The sequence below is a fragment of the Stylophora pistillata genome, chromosome 5 (assembly GCF_964205215.1).
Source record: "Stylophora pistillata chromosome 5, jaStyPist1.2, whole genome shotgun sequence".
Taxonomy (NCBI): domain Eukaryota; kingdom Metazoa; phylum Cnidaria; class Anthozoa; order Scleractinia; family Pocilloporidae; genus Stylophora; species Stylophora pistillata.
In genome coordinates, this window is record NC_142523.1 from 19,143,216 (window position 1) to 19,155,352 (window position 12,137).

The 12,137-nt window shown below is 42.1% G+C and overlaps 1 pseudogene across 1 annotated transcript in view; it reads left to right on the top strand.

Moving 5' to 3' along the window:
* The window catches only part of LOC148730678 (uncharacterized), a 40,337-nt pseudogene extending 32,193 nt beyond the window's left edge, over positions 1–8,144 (top strand). The window contains exon 3 of the transcript XR_016001920.1: positions 1,740–8,144. The product of XR_016001920.1 is annotated as an uncharacterized LOC148730678 (transcript). The remainder of the gene's footprint in view (positions 1–1,739) is intronic.
* The last annotated feature ends 3,993 nt before the right edge of the window (positions 8,145–12,137 follow it).

Below are 12,137 nucleotides of genomic sequence, written 5' to 3' on the forward strand. Positions count from 1 at the left end.
GGCTTAAGTCTTCGGAGTGTTAAAATACCTATTGTTCTATGAGACCTGTAACATCATCACAAGTAAATACTGAGCTCAATATTGGAACAATAGTTTTATGATAAAAAAACCCTTTTGAACTTTCATTCCACAAACCTTTACAGTAAAATCTGGAACAGTGATTGTCTTGCACCAAATCCTAATCGGGCCATATTTTCTGTCTTTGAGGCCTAGTTTAGTTTCACATCATATTCCTCATAATGCTCATTTACCAGTCTAACAATTCATACCTTAGTATGGAAATCAAACACCCATTTCTATTGACGACACAAATTACATTGGCTTATCCAATTCAACAGTTGGCTCACAGAGCCTTTGATTCTCCCTGCCTCCTTCCTGCGCTCTCCTGTACAACTGCAAGTTGTCAAAATGGACTACTTGAGACTTTCTGGAATGTCCTCTGACTCTCTTCACACAGTACGTAAAATCAGTTACTCGCTCCACTATCTCATATGGTCCCTCCCTCTGTCAATGGAACTTGTTTGTTTCACCTTGTTTCAGCTGTGGATCATAGCACACCATGTGCCTCACTCCCTTGTCAGTTTTGTCTCACATCACAGTATACAGCTTCTAGGCTACCCTGCAGGTCCGCTACGAATTCAGAGTAACTGCTTTCATTGTTCATGGGTCCACTGCCCATCATGACATCCAGGGGTATCCTCATCTCCCTCCCAAACATTAGCTCAAAAGGTGTATATTCTGTGGAGGAGTGGACACTACTTCTGAAGGCCATCATGCAGTAATGTAGTTTTTCATCCCAGCCCCATGGATCATTGTCAACCCTGGCTTTCAGCATGCTCTTAACGGTCTTGTGCAGATTCTCAACTTGACCATTGTCCTCTGGATGGTATGCAGATGACCGAGTTGATTATGAATTGCATATGCTTCAGCCCACTTTGTAAAACTGCACTGTATCCTCAGAATATAGCAATTTCCCTTTTGAGACCTTGGTAAGGGGCCAACAATGTCAATATGGGATCTCTGCATAGGGTTTCCAGATGGTATCAAATGCAGGGTGCCTTTGATTTCGGCCTGGATTTGCTCTTGGCGCATGTCAGACAACTGCTACAATACCGATGGACTTCTTTTGTGAAACTGGGTCTCCAAAACCTGGTTTTCATCTTCTTCAGGGTCTTCATTCTTCTAGTATTTTTATTTTTTATTTAATGATTCACCCGAAGGTGGGTGTAAATACAATAGGACTCTAAGGCCCCTCCAAGATATTTACACCATTAATCCCAACCCCTGAATTAGGTTTAAAATCCCAACCCAATGCATTAAGAAAAAGAACAAACACATAGTACATATTTTACAAATGACTGCGGAATTAACAAGAACAAACTGTAAAAGCATTAACTTTACGACATTTAGGACAAATCAACTTAAAGGTACGAACGTTATCTCCTTCAAATATTTGATTTAACCTAAGAAAATATGGTGATACCGTCGATAAGTAGGCTTCACAAGTTTAAAACTCGGCCTTTTCAGCGTATTAAGTTGAAAAGGACATGTAGATTGACCACAGCAGGTATTAGATAGATTTATTGACCAGTATATTGAGTAGAGACAAAGCAAAAATAGCGCGAAGAAGGAGCAAGCAAAACCATGATTGACTGCCATTGTTGCATACTGATATGATGATCGGTCTTACCGATTCCGGGTCGACCAACAATTAAAACTTTTTTATTCTCTTCATTTAGGAGGTCTTCCGCGCTTTTTGGCCGTGAAATGTCCTTGTGCGACCTTGGATAAACTTTGAGTTGCTCCTCTTGGTTTCTTTCCAGTAAGGTGCCCTCTTCCCAAGAGGGCACCTGTTAGACCATCATGAACCTCCATGAGTGATTCTTTAACAAGTTTCTGAGGTAAGACCATCCTGCACTAGGCTGATGGCATTCTTTCAGGTGACTGTAGATAAAGTACTCCTTCTCATAGCTCCAATGGTTCCCACTGTGCCCAGTCTTTTCTTGTTGCTCAACTCAAGGGTCTGAGTTCACCATTGGTTGGTCTCTTCCATTCCCGCAACAACTGATCTACAACTTGGCCAATTTCAGGATCCTCACTTTGAGCTTGTGCCACATTCTTGGATGACCACATATCCTTGTCTTTGTGATCAGAAGGTGGCTTGCTGGTGACCATTGCTACCTCTCACTTTGCCGGTGGAAGACATGAGGGACATTCTACGTGATTTCACCTGGGCCATCGAGACAAGCTATCTGCATTGCTGTGTTGCTTTCTAGTTCGGTGTTATACCTCGTAGTCGTACTCTTGTAGGCATTCAAGCCAGCAAGCCACCTGCCCTAAAGGCTCCTTAAAGCTCCTTAAGGGATGTCAGCCATCTCAATGAGGAATAGTCAGCTTGTATTACAGAATTTTGTTACAAGGATTAGAAGTGCACAGATAATCATGGATATCCATAATTATCAGACCATTTCTTGATTTGAAAAGTAGTAGCAGGTCTGAAATCTCTCTGCGGTGTTCCAAGGGTAGTAAGTTCAGTTTAATAAGTCTCTCAGTATAAGAAATGTCTTGGGGATAGCCCAAAATGAGAGACCACCATGTTCTGCTTCAGACCACCATGTTCTGCTTCAGACCACCATGTTCTACTTCAGACCACCATGTTCTGCTTCAGGGCCTGGGATAAAGTATTCACCAGCTGCTGAATTTCAGAACTCCCCTTGGGCAATGCACTTTTTGGCAGCGGCTTTGCTTCATGTTTTGGCGCAGGTTCCCTTGGCAGACTGCCTTCGGCGCCTTTAGACATATTTTTCTGTTCTCCATCATTCATTTCTGGGCCACTTTAAATCCCAGTTGCTGCCACCAATGTAATAAATGCCACACAGGGAGATATAGACGATTGCTGAGCAGGTTAACTTTTTTAATCTAGTGGCCGATTAATATACAGAACACGTACACCAAAAACTGATTCATACGGTGACCCACAAGTGCACACCGAATTAAAAAACTCTACACAGAATTTCAAATTGCTCACACCGAATTCTAAATCTCCACACCGAATTGTATATCTCCACACCGAATTCTAAATCTCTACACCAAATTGTATATCTCCACACCGAATTCTAAATCTCTACACCGAATTCTAAATCTCCACGCCAAATTCCAAATGCCCACACCAAATTCAAATTGCTCACACCGAATTCTAAATCTCCACACCGAATTCTAAATCTCTACGCCGAATTCTAAAGACCTGGGAGACTGGACCAAGTATTGTTTCATTGAATTGAAATATAGGGAAAAGAAAATGGCGACTAGAACAGTAGCGTTAAGATGTGCGGATTGTGGCGCAACGATATCTATTAACCGATTTTGTTCCAACTGTGGTATCGAGCTTGATCTTGAAAAGCTAACGATAAAGTATTACTTTAATGAGGGGTAAGAGTATGAAGTTATTTTGTGTTTTTTGCAAAAGTACCATGGAATCCACATGAGCTTTAGAACGCTAAAGGAAAGGTTCAAGTCCCTTGGCCTTCAACGAAGAAATCTTTTAGATTCAGATGATCAAGATGTAAGAGCAAGAATACACAAAGAGCTGAATGGACCTGGATGTTTGTCAGGTTATAGAAGTGTGTGGCATACTTTGCGCCAAGAGGGATTTCAGGTGTCGAGGCAAGCTGTAGCTTGTGAGAAATGGATCCAGAGGGATGTGCAGGGAGAAAACGCCATAAACTCAAGAGAAGAATCTACTCTAATCTGGGTCCTAACCACTGTTGACACATAGATGGGTATGACAAACTCAAACCAGATGGTTTTGCCATTCATGGCTGCATAGATGGATATAGTCACAAAGTATTATGGTTAAAATTGGATTGCACGAACAATGATACTGTGGTGATTGGAAGATACTATATGGAAACTGTGAAGGAATATGGAGGGTGTCCTCAAAAGGTCAGAACTGACTATGGGACTGAGAATGGACTTGTAGCTGCAGCACAGAGCTATTTCATGGATAATAACCTCGCACATATTTATGGGACCTCACCTCATAACCAACGAATTGAAGGTTGGTGGTCCTACCTGAGAAGACACGGGACAACATGGTAGATAAACTTTTTAAAGATTTAGCAGAACAACAAGTCTACACCATTGGTAATGATCTACAGGTGGAGTGTTTGTGGTTTTGCTTTTCAAATGTGGTTCAGCAAGATTTAACCCACGGTCAAAGACCATTGGAACACTCACTGTATCAGAGGGTCAAACCACGATACAGACAAGGTTAAACCCGATGAGTTGTTTTACTTGCCTGAGTTACTTGATACATTGGACTATCTTTCACCCATCAGGGTGCACGAGTGTAACCACATCATTGAAGATTACTTTGCTCACCAAGACATCTCCAATGAATACCAGGAGTATTTTCAATATGCATTTGATGCATTGGGACATTCATCACTAAAAAACTGGCAAGAGGCATTACAGTTGTACCATAATCTGTATAGCTATGTATCTAGGTGACTTCCTTCACTTCTCCTTCAAACTGATGTGCATGGTTGGTTGTTAACTATAGTGACTGCTATGTAGCATTATGCTGCTTAAGGTATCGGAAGGGATTTCAAACCCCTACACACAAATAGCTAAATTTCTCCCAAGCATTTAAATATAATACAGTAAAAAGCACATAATTTCAAAGCTGGTATGCTGTAGATTTAATAAATGTTGTTCCTTTATAGATAGTTTGAAATGATTTCAAAGGGATTTTGACCATGCAACACTTGAAATGTCAAACTCAACTAGAACAACAAGAAACCTCCAACAGACTTTTATTGAGAGCCAATTAGATCAGAAAGTTTTGACTTGTAAATATGGATTTTTTATAAAACTCATTGATAATTCATTAAGCCAAAACAAAGGAAATCACAACCGAGGAAGGGATCTGTAATTCTGATACAGATTCGTCCTGATTTGCATAAACTTTGAATCTTATTTTCTCTACATTTAATAGAGAAACTTCAGTTTTTTTTAGCACAAAACCCATTAACTATGTTAGGCGTTTCATAAGTAATATACAATATTCGTTTCTGATCTGTATGGGATATCTGTATGTTTTCAGGCTCCAGCTTTTATTAAAATTTTTGTTAAACTTTAAAATATCTAATCAATTCTAAACATTGTACAACACCCGAACCTATTTTCATAGCTTTGGAATCCTCAATATGAACGCATCAGTTTGTTGGAATTCACAGCAGTGATGTGCATTAAGAAGTACTAATTTCTGAAATTGTCAAAACCTAAGTTTTGAAATGATACATAGTGTATGGAACTGTGCAATGCAGCACTATGCAGTATTTGTACCATTTGATTAAAATGAGGTTGAATGAATAAATCATTTCCAATTACAACATATAATATGGTACAATAATTATTATTTTAACATTGACCCTCAAGTGTATTAAAAACTACAACTAATGTAATGCTTTTTTAATTTTAAATGCGCTATTACATTATAAAATTGCAACATTTGTACTTCCTAAACAAAATATAAAATGCAAATTTGAAAAATTCTAGTTAAAAAATGGGACATCCAGTACTACCTTAGCTACCATTTTGATTCTAACATTTCATGTCTTTGAGAATGCACCACCTTTACACAAAGCCTCAATAAAAATTCGCTGAGACTCTTTCTTTTCAACCATATGCTTAACAGGAAATGAGATGGTTTTTCCACACGCCCCAACTACAGGGTACCAAATGGTGTGCTTTGGAGCCCTTGCCTTACAATCATGATCAAAATAGACAGTGACCACTAAATTCTCATTTTTCAAAGGATGGTGTTTTTGTCCAGTGAGCCAACCAAGGACTCCAGCAGGACTAACATCATTGCCATGAAACATTTAAGCTTCGCAAACTCCCAAACATTCCTGGACTGCAGCATCTCTACCACTAGTACTCTCGTCGTCCCATGTCAATTCTTCGGTAGGGCCTTGTATCGTATTATCTTCAATAGTGCACAAAAGTCTTGGAAATTATCAATCAGTGTCTCTTCTAGCTGGCGCTTTGTTGTACCATTCTCAGAATACATAGGTGAAATGATGGAGAAGACATAGTCAGCATCTGGGGCACTGGTACTTGCAGTGAATAGATGTTTGCATACGTCAACATTACCTTTAATAAGTTCATAAGCATCTTGAGTCGTGAAAATTCCCGCAAGAAGAGCAACTGCTTGTTGATTATACTTACTTTAATTGTCCCAATGATATCTTCTTTGTGGGCTTTATTTATGGTATCAGTATATCCATGCTCCTGAGATAATGTTGACAAAAGTATCATCAAATGAACTGCAGCTCCTGATCTGTTTAAATATATCCCCATATCCCCAGAAGTGAAGTGCTCTTCAGAGAGGTCACTCAGGTCAACCTCTGGATTTAGCATGAGCTCAAATACTGACTTGACCTTAAATGAAGGTGCAGGATCACCATTGGCTAAAGAAACAGCAACAATTTCTCCACAAGTCTTTAATGATTTATTGTGTACATTGTACCGTATTTACCCGTGTATAATGCGGGCCCGTGTATAATACGAATCCCAATTTCAGACCAAATTTTGAGAAAAAAGAAAAATAAACTACTCAACAAGAAGGTAAAATTGTATAACATTATTTATTTCAATTAACTTGGCAAACTAACGAAATGATGGTTACAACATCTTTCACATATCAAATCCTTCAAACTCGGACTCGGAGTCTGACTGGAACAGTTCTCTTGCAAACGAGTCATTGAGCTCGTTGTTGCAGTCATCGTTGGCCTCGTAAACTAGGTCGTCCTCGGATCCATCAAGGCTGTTGGTGATCCCGCATTTTAGAAATGAGGATTCAATCATTTCTTCGGAAATGTCCTGCCATGCTCCTGCGATCCACGAAAGGATCAGTTCCTCGGATGGTTTCTTTTGGCGGCCACTCGCTGTAAATTCATGGATTCCCTCCGCCATCCACTCCATCCACCTCTTTCTAACACCATCTTTAAACGGCTTGTTTAAAGAGACATCCAGCGGCTGCAAGATCGAGGTTAATCCGCCAGGAATTACTGCTAAGTTCGTGTTTTCTCGTGTCAGTGCTGTTTTCACTCTTTCGGTCACGTGGGCTTCAAACGCGTCACAAACAAGCAGGCTTCTTCTTCTCCCCAGGCCACCTCTCCTCGAACACCAAACTTTGTCGATCCATGTTTTCATTCCTTCACCGTCCATCCAACCTTTCTCTTGAGCGGCGATTACAACTCCGTGCTTGTTGGCAACCTTTGGGAGAGTTTTTCTTTTGAAGATTACCATCGGTCTCAGTTTGCTTCCATCGCCAGCACAGGTCAACACGACTGTAATGCGGTTCTTTTCATTACCCGTAGTACGAATCTTGATCGTTTTCTCTCCCGAGTTGTTGATGGTTCGATTTGGCGGCATGTCAAATGTTAGTGGTGTTTCGTCCATGTTAGCAATAACATGAAGAGGATAATTGTGCTCTTTGCGAAGATCGATAATGTAGCGGTGGAATCGCACGATTTTCTCCTCATAGTCATCTGGAAGCCGCTGGGCAAGAGTTGTCTTTTGGCGAAGAGACAAGCCATTACGCTTCATGAAACGCTGACACCAGTGGTTGCCTGCTTTAAACTGCCCTTGTGGAATCCCATATTTCTCGTTCTTTGCCATGTCGAGGGCCTTCAGCCTCACCAGCGATGGTAAAATGGCGAGACCATTGTTCCGTTTCTCTGTGATCCATTCGAGGAGACCAACCTCAAGTTCTGGCCATGCAGCTTTTTTGCCACGATTTGCTCGTTTCAACCGAGGCATCTTTTTCAAGTTTTCCTTGCTCTTCCGCCATAAGTGAACATTACTTTCAGATACTCCGAACTCTCTTTCAGCAGCGAGATTTCCATGCTGTTCGGCGAAATTGATGATTCGTAACTTATCTGACACTGTGTAACTTTGACGCTTGGTTCCGGCGAGTTTTGTAGTCATGTTTACGTTTGATTGCTCAAGATTACAGTAACTGTTTTGTTGATCAGCTGTTCGCTTAAATACTTAGTTAAATTTATTCAAGGATCCAAATTGTTAACATGTCATTGGTAGGTTAGTTTACCCTCAAATTAAAGACCAATTACATCGCACGCTTATGTGTCTTTGTTATTCTAATGTCGCGTCAGCCTAAACAAAGGATTCCGTGTATAATACGCATCTCGAATTTAGGTGTTCATTTCGGGAAAAATAAGTTCGCATTATACACGGGTAAATACGGTAAATGGAATTTGCTGGTGCTCCAGTGGGAAACATAGATTCCCAATATCCTTTATTCTTGTGACAAGGCCCCTGTGTCGATTCCACTTTCTCCACAGTATTTTAATTCTTAGGGTATTCTCAGGACTGACTTTTCTTGCTTGACGCTCTCAGATATCGATGATTCTAGATAGTGGAGCTCCTCTTCTCATGACAATGAAAAAATCTTCCTCTTATTTAACTTGCCTATGCATTGCATTGAGGATACCTGCAGTGTCCAGATAGGTGTCTCCAACCACTGCCTCTTTATTATTATCAGATGGTAACACAGAGCTTGCTGACAAATGAAGATCTTCCTCGTCAAATTCATTCTGAAGTCTCCTCAGGATCAGAGGGTAATACTTCACGGGAATCAAGTACCTTTTCATTTCTGCGAAGCGGCCACTTATCTTCGCTTTGCCACAAAAAGGCTGGTCCCTTTAACCACTTCGAGGTTAGAAGAGCGTTTGGACTAAGCCCACACGAGGCGTCATCGGCTGGATTTAATTTTGACTCCACATACTTCCACTGATCTAATGAAGTTGCATCCTGAATCAGCTGAACTCGATTGGCTACAAAGACGTGGAATCTTCGACTTTCATCAGCGATGTACCCCAAAACCACTTTGCTATCAGACCAGAAGAACTCTGGGACATCATTAAGGCTCAACTCTTGGCGCATCTGATGGCTAACCTTTACTGAAGTCACAGCGGCCTGCAGCTCTAGGCACATGCTTGATGGGGGTCACTCGTGCCTTGCCAGCCATGAAAGAAAAGTGAATTTTGCCGGAATCATCTCGAAGCCTTAAGTAACTACATTGACTGTAACCCTTTGTACTTGCATCCGAGAAGTGATGTAGCTCTTTCCTCACGACCGAGCCAAAGTTTTCGGGCTTAAAGCATCTGGGAATCGAGAAACGTTGAAGAATAGGAAGCTTGGCTCGCCATTTCTCCCATCTTGACATAATCACGTCGGGTATGGGATCATCCCACTCCATGCCTTCACGACACAGATCTTGCAAGATGCTCTTTCCCACTAGTAGGATGGGTGCAGCGAAACCAAGTGGATCAAAAATCGAGCTTATGGTTGATAGGATCCCTCTCCTTGTACAAGGACGATCTTTTAGCATCAAACGAAACTGAAACATGTCTGACTGAATACACCAATGGACCCCGAGTGCTCTCTCCATGGGTAGCTTGTCCAGATCGAGGTCTATGTTCTTGAGGTCATCAGCTCGATCAGAAATTGGAATGCTTCTCAAAACTTCTTTCTTATTCGAAACAAACTTGTGCAGATTAAACCCTGCCTTCTTGCACATCTTTTTCACAGATGATATCAGCATGGTTGCTTCCTCAACTCTGCAACAAGATTTTAAACCTTTCGTACAAAGTCCGCAGCTGCAGACCCAAACTCGTCTTCACCGTCCTGTGCTGCTCTCTTAAGGGCAAAGTTGGCGCAACCTGGAGATGAAGTAGCTCCAAATAGGCGCACCGTCATCCTGTACTCTACTCGACTCTTGGATAAGTTACCACCTTCCTACCAGAAGAAGTGCAACAAGTCTCTAAACTCTTCTGTCACATGGACTTGGTAAAACATAGACTCTATATCGCACATGATACCCACGGGTTCTTGACGAAATCTGTTGAGGACGCCAGTAAGGGTGTTTGTTAAATCCGGGCCTTGCAGAAGGTTTTTATTCAGTGACTCTCCACTGAACTCTGCAGCACAGTCGAACACCACACGTATTTTATTCGGCTTCTTTCGATGGTATACCCCATGGTGAGGAATATACCAAATATTTGTTTCTCTTGAATGGGGCGACGACGCGGCACTTTGGTTCCCTTTGGGTGTTTTCGCGTCTTTGTTGGTGAGGGGGCCCTTTCTTGCCCTTTTAGCATAACCTTTCCCTATGACACCCTCCATGAACGTCACATAGTCTTCACGGTATCTTTCATCAGCGAGGAATCTTCTCTTCAGCTGTGCCAATCGACGTAGAGCTAAGTCTCGATTGTTCGGAAGCCTTAGGTTTGGATCTCTGAGGGGGAGAGGCAGCTTGTAATGACTTTTCCAACTGGGTAATTCCTTCTCTTGCAATAGTGAGGAATCTCCTGTCCTCTTTGGAAAGTCCTGGGTCGTTGCTACATCGATCGGAGAAATCGTGTTCGAACATACGCTTAACTGAGAAGGGAGTTATCTCTTCCTTGGTTTGAGAACTCAACACGAAGCTACGACTGATGTTGTGGTGGCCGGTGTCAACTTCACATGCTATAATCCGGTTGCAAGATGAGGCTACTTGCTCTTCATGATCGCTTTCTTCACACTCTAGCAAGCTGACCGGGCCAATTATTCCCCAACTTAACAAAGTGCGAACTGCATAGGGGTCGTCTCCTCTACCAACGATGACTTCTTTAGGTGTAATGGCCTTTGGGCAATTGCAGCCAATCAGCAATCCGACCTCTACTTCCTCTTGATAAGGCATTATTTTATCCTCGATTTTTTTCAGATGCGGCCATGCTGCCGCAACCTCTGGCCTGGGAATTTGGTCCCTTCTTGAAGGTATCCGATCCCTAGAGTAGGTCTTAGGTAGTTCCACTTGGTCAATCCTCTCGACTATTAATCCATCAACTCGGGAAACGGAGACTTCTTCCCTTCCAAGCATGGTGCTGAGAATGAGCTTCGAACTAACACCAGGATTCCAAGTTTCTCTTTAACGTTGGTTGTAATAAATGTTGTGTCACTAGCGTCATCTAGTAAGGCGTAAATCATGACTTTGTTCCCGGGATTATTCTTGTGATGCACAAAAACTGGAATGATCAACGAATTAGTTATGACACCATGCCAATCAACCGCGCTACACACGTTAGCAGTGAGCTTGGAGTTCACATTTTCATCAGCAACTTCAGAGCTTGTTTGATGACTATGGGCGAAATCGGACGAAGTTAACTGTGGAGTACTCTGTTGACCTTTGTTCTCTTCTTTGTCGTTAGGAATATGAAGAGAGGTGGGATGCTGCCTCCCGCATTTCTCACAGATCAGTCGAGCCCGACAATTTTTCGACTGATGGCCTTTCTTTAGGCAACCAAAACAAAGGCCTTTAGATCTAGTAATCTCAATCCGTTCTTCTACGCTCCCTTTGTGAAGTTCTGCACACTTGTCGGGTTGATGACCACCGTTGCACACGGAGCATAAGTTTGTTTGCTGTTTTTGACTTGGTACTTCGCTGGATTTGCGTCTGCTTTCGTTAGACTGGCTTTGAGATGCAAGTGACACAAAACTGTTCGCTCCGTGAGCTCTCTTTCCCCGGTTCCTGTCAGGCATCTTAGTTCTTTCTCTTTTCAAGGCTTTGGGGGAAAATATTGGGTCATTTGCAAGGTCTGCTTCTTCCTTAACGAAAACAACCAAGTCACGAAAGGACACTGTCCTGTCTGTTTTCTTCGAAATGTCACGAGCCTCACGACACCACTTAGAGCCCGATCTGATTGGTAACTTGGAACTGATTTCTTGCAATATCCTAGGCGAGTTCAATTCTTCCATATACTTCATGGATTGCATAGCTCCTTCGCAGCGAACGAGAAAATCGGAGAAGTCTTGAAGAGCGGCAACATCTCCTTCCGCTATCTGACTCCAACTTCGCAGTCGGGACTTATAAGCTTCAGCCACCCGAAATGGACTTCCAAACGGTTGAGCCAAGAGTTTGCGAGCTTCTTCGTAACCTCTGTTGGAGTTCCAAGTCAAGAAACCTTTGATGACTTCATGGGCCTTGCCGGTAGTATACTTGCACAGAAAATACAGCCTATCCCTTTGCGAATCTACCTTCTTATCTATCATTGCCTCGAAGGCAGCGATGA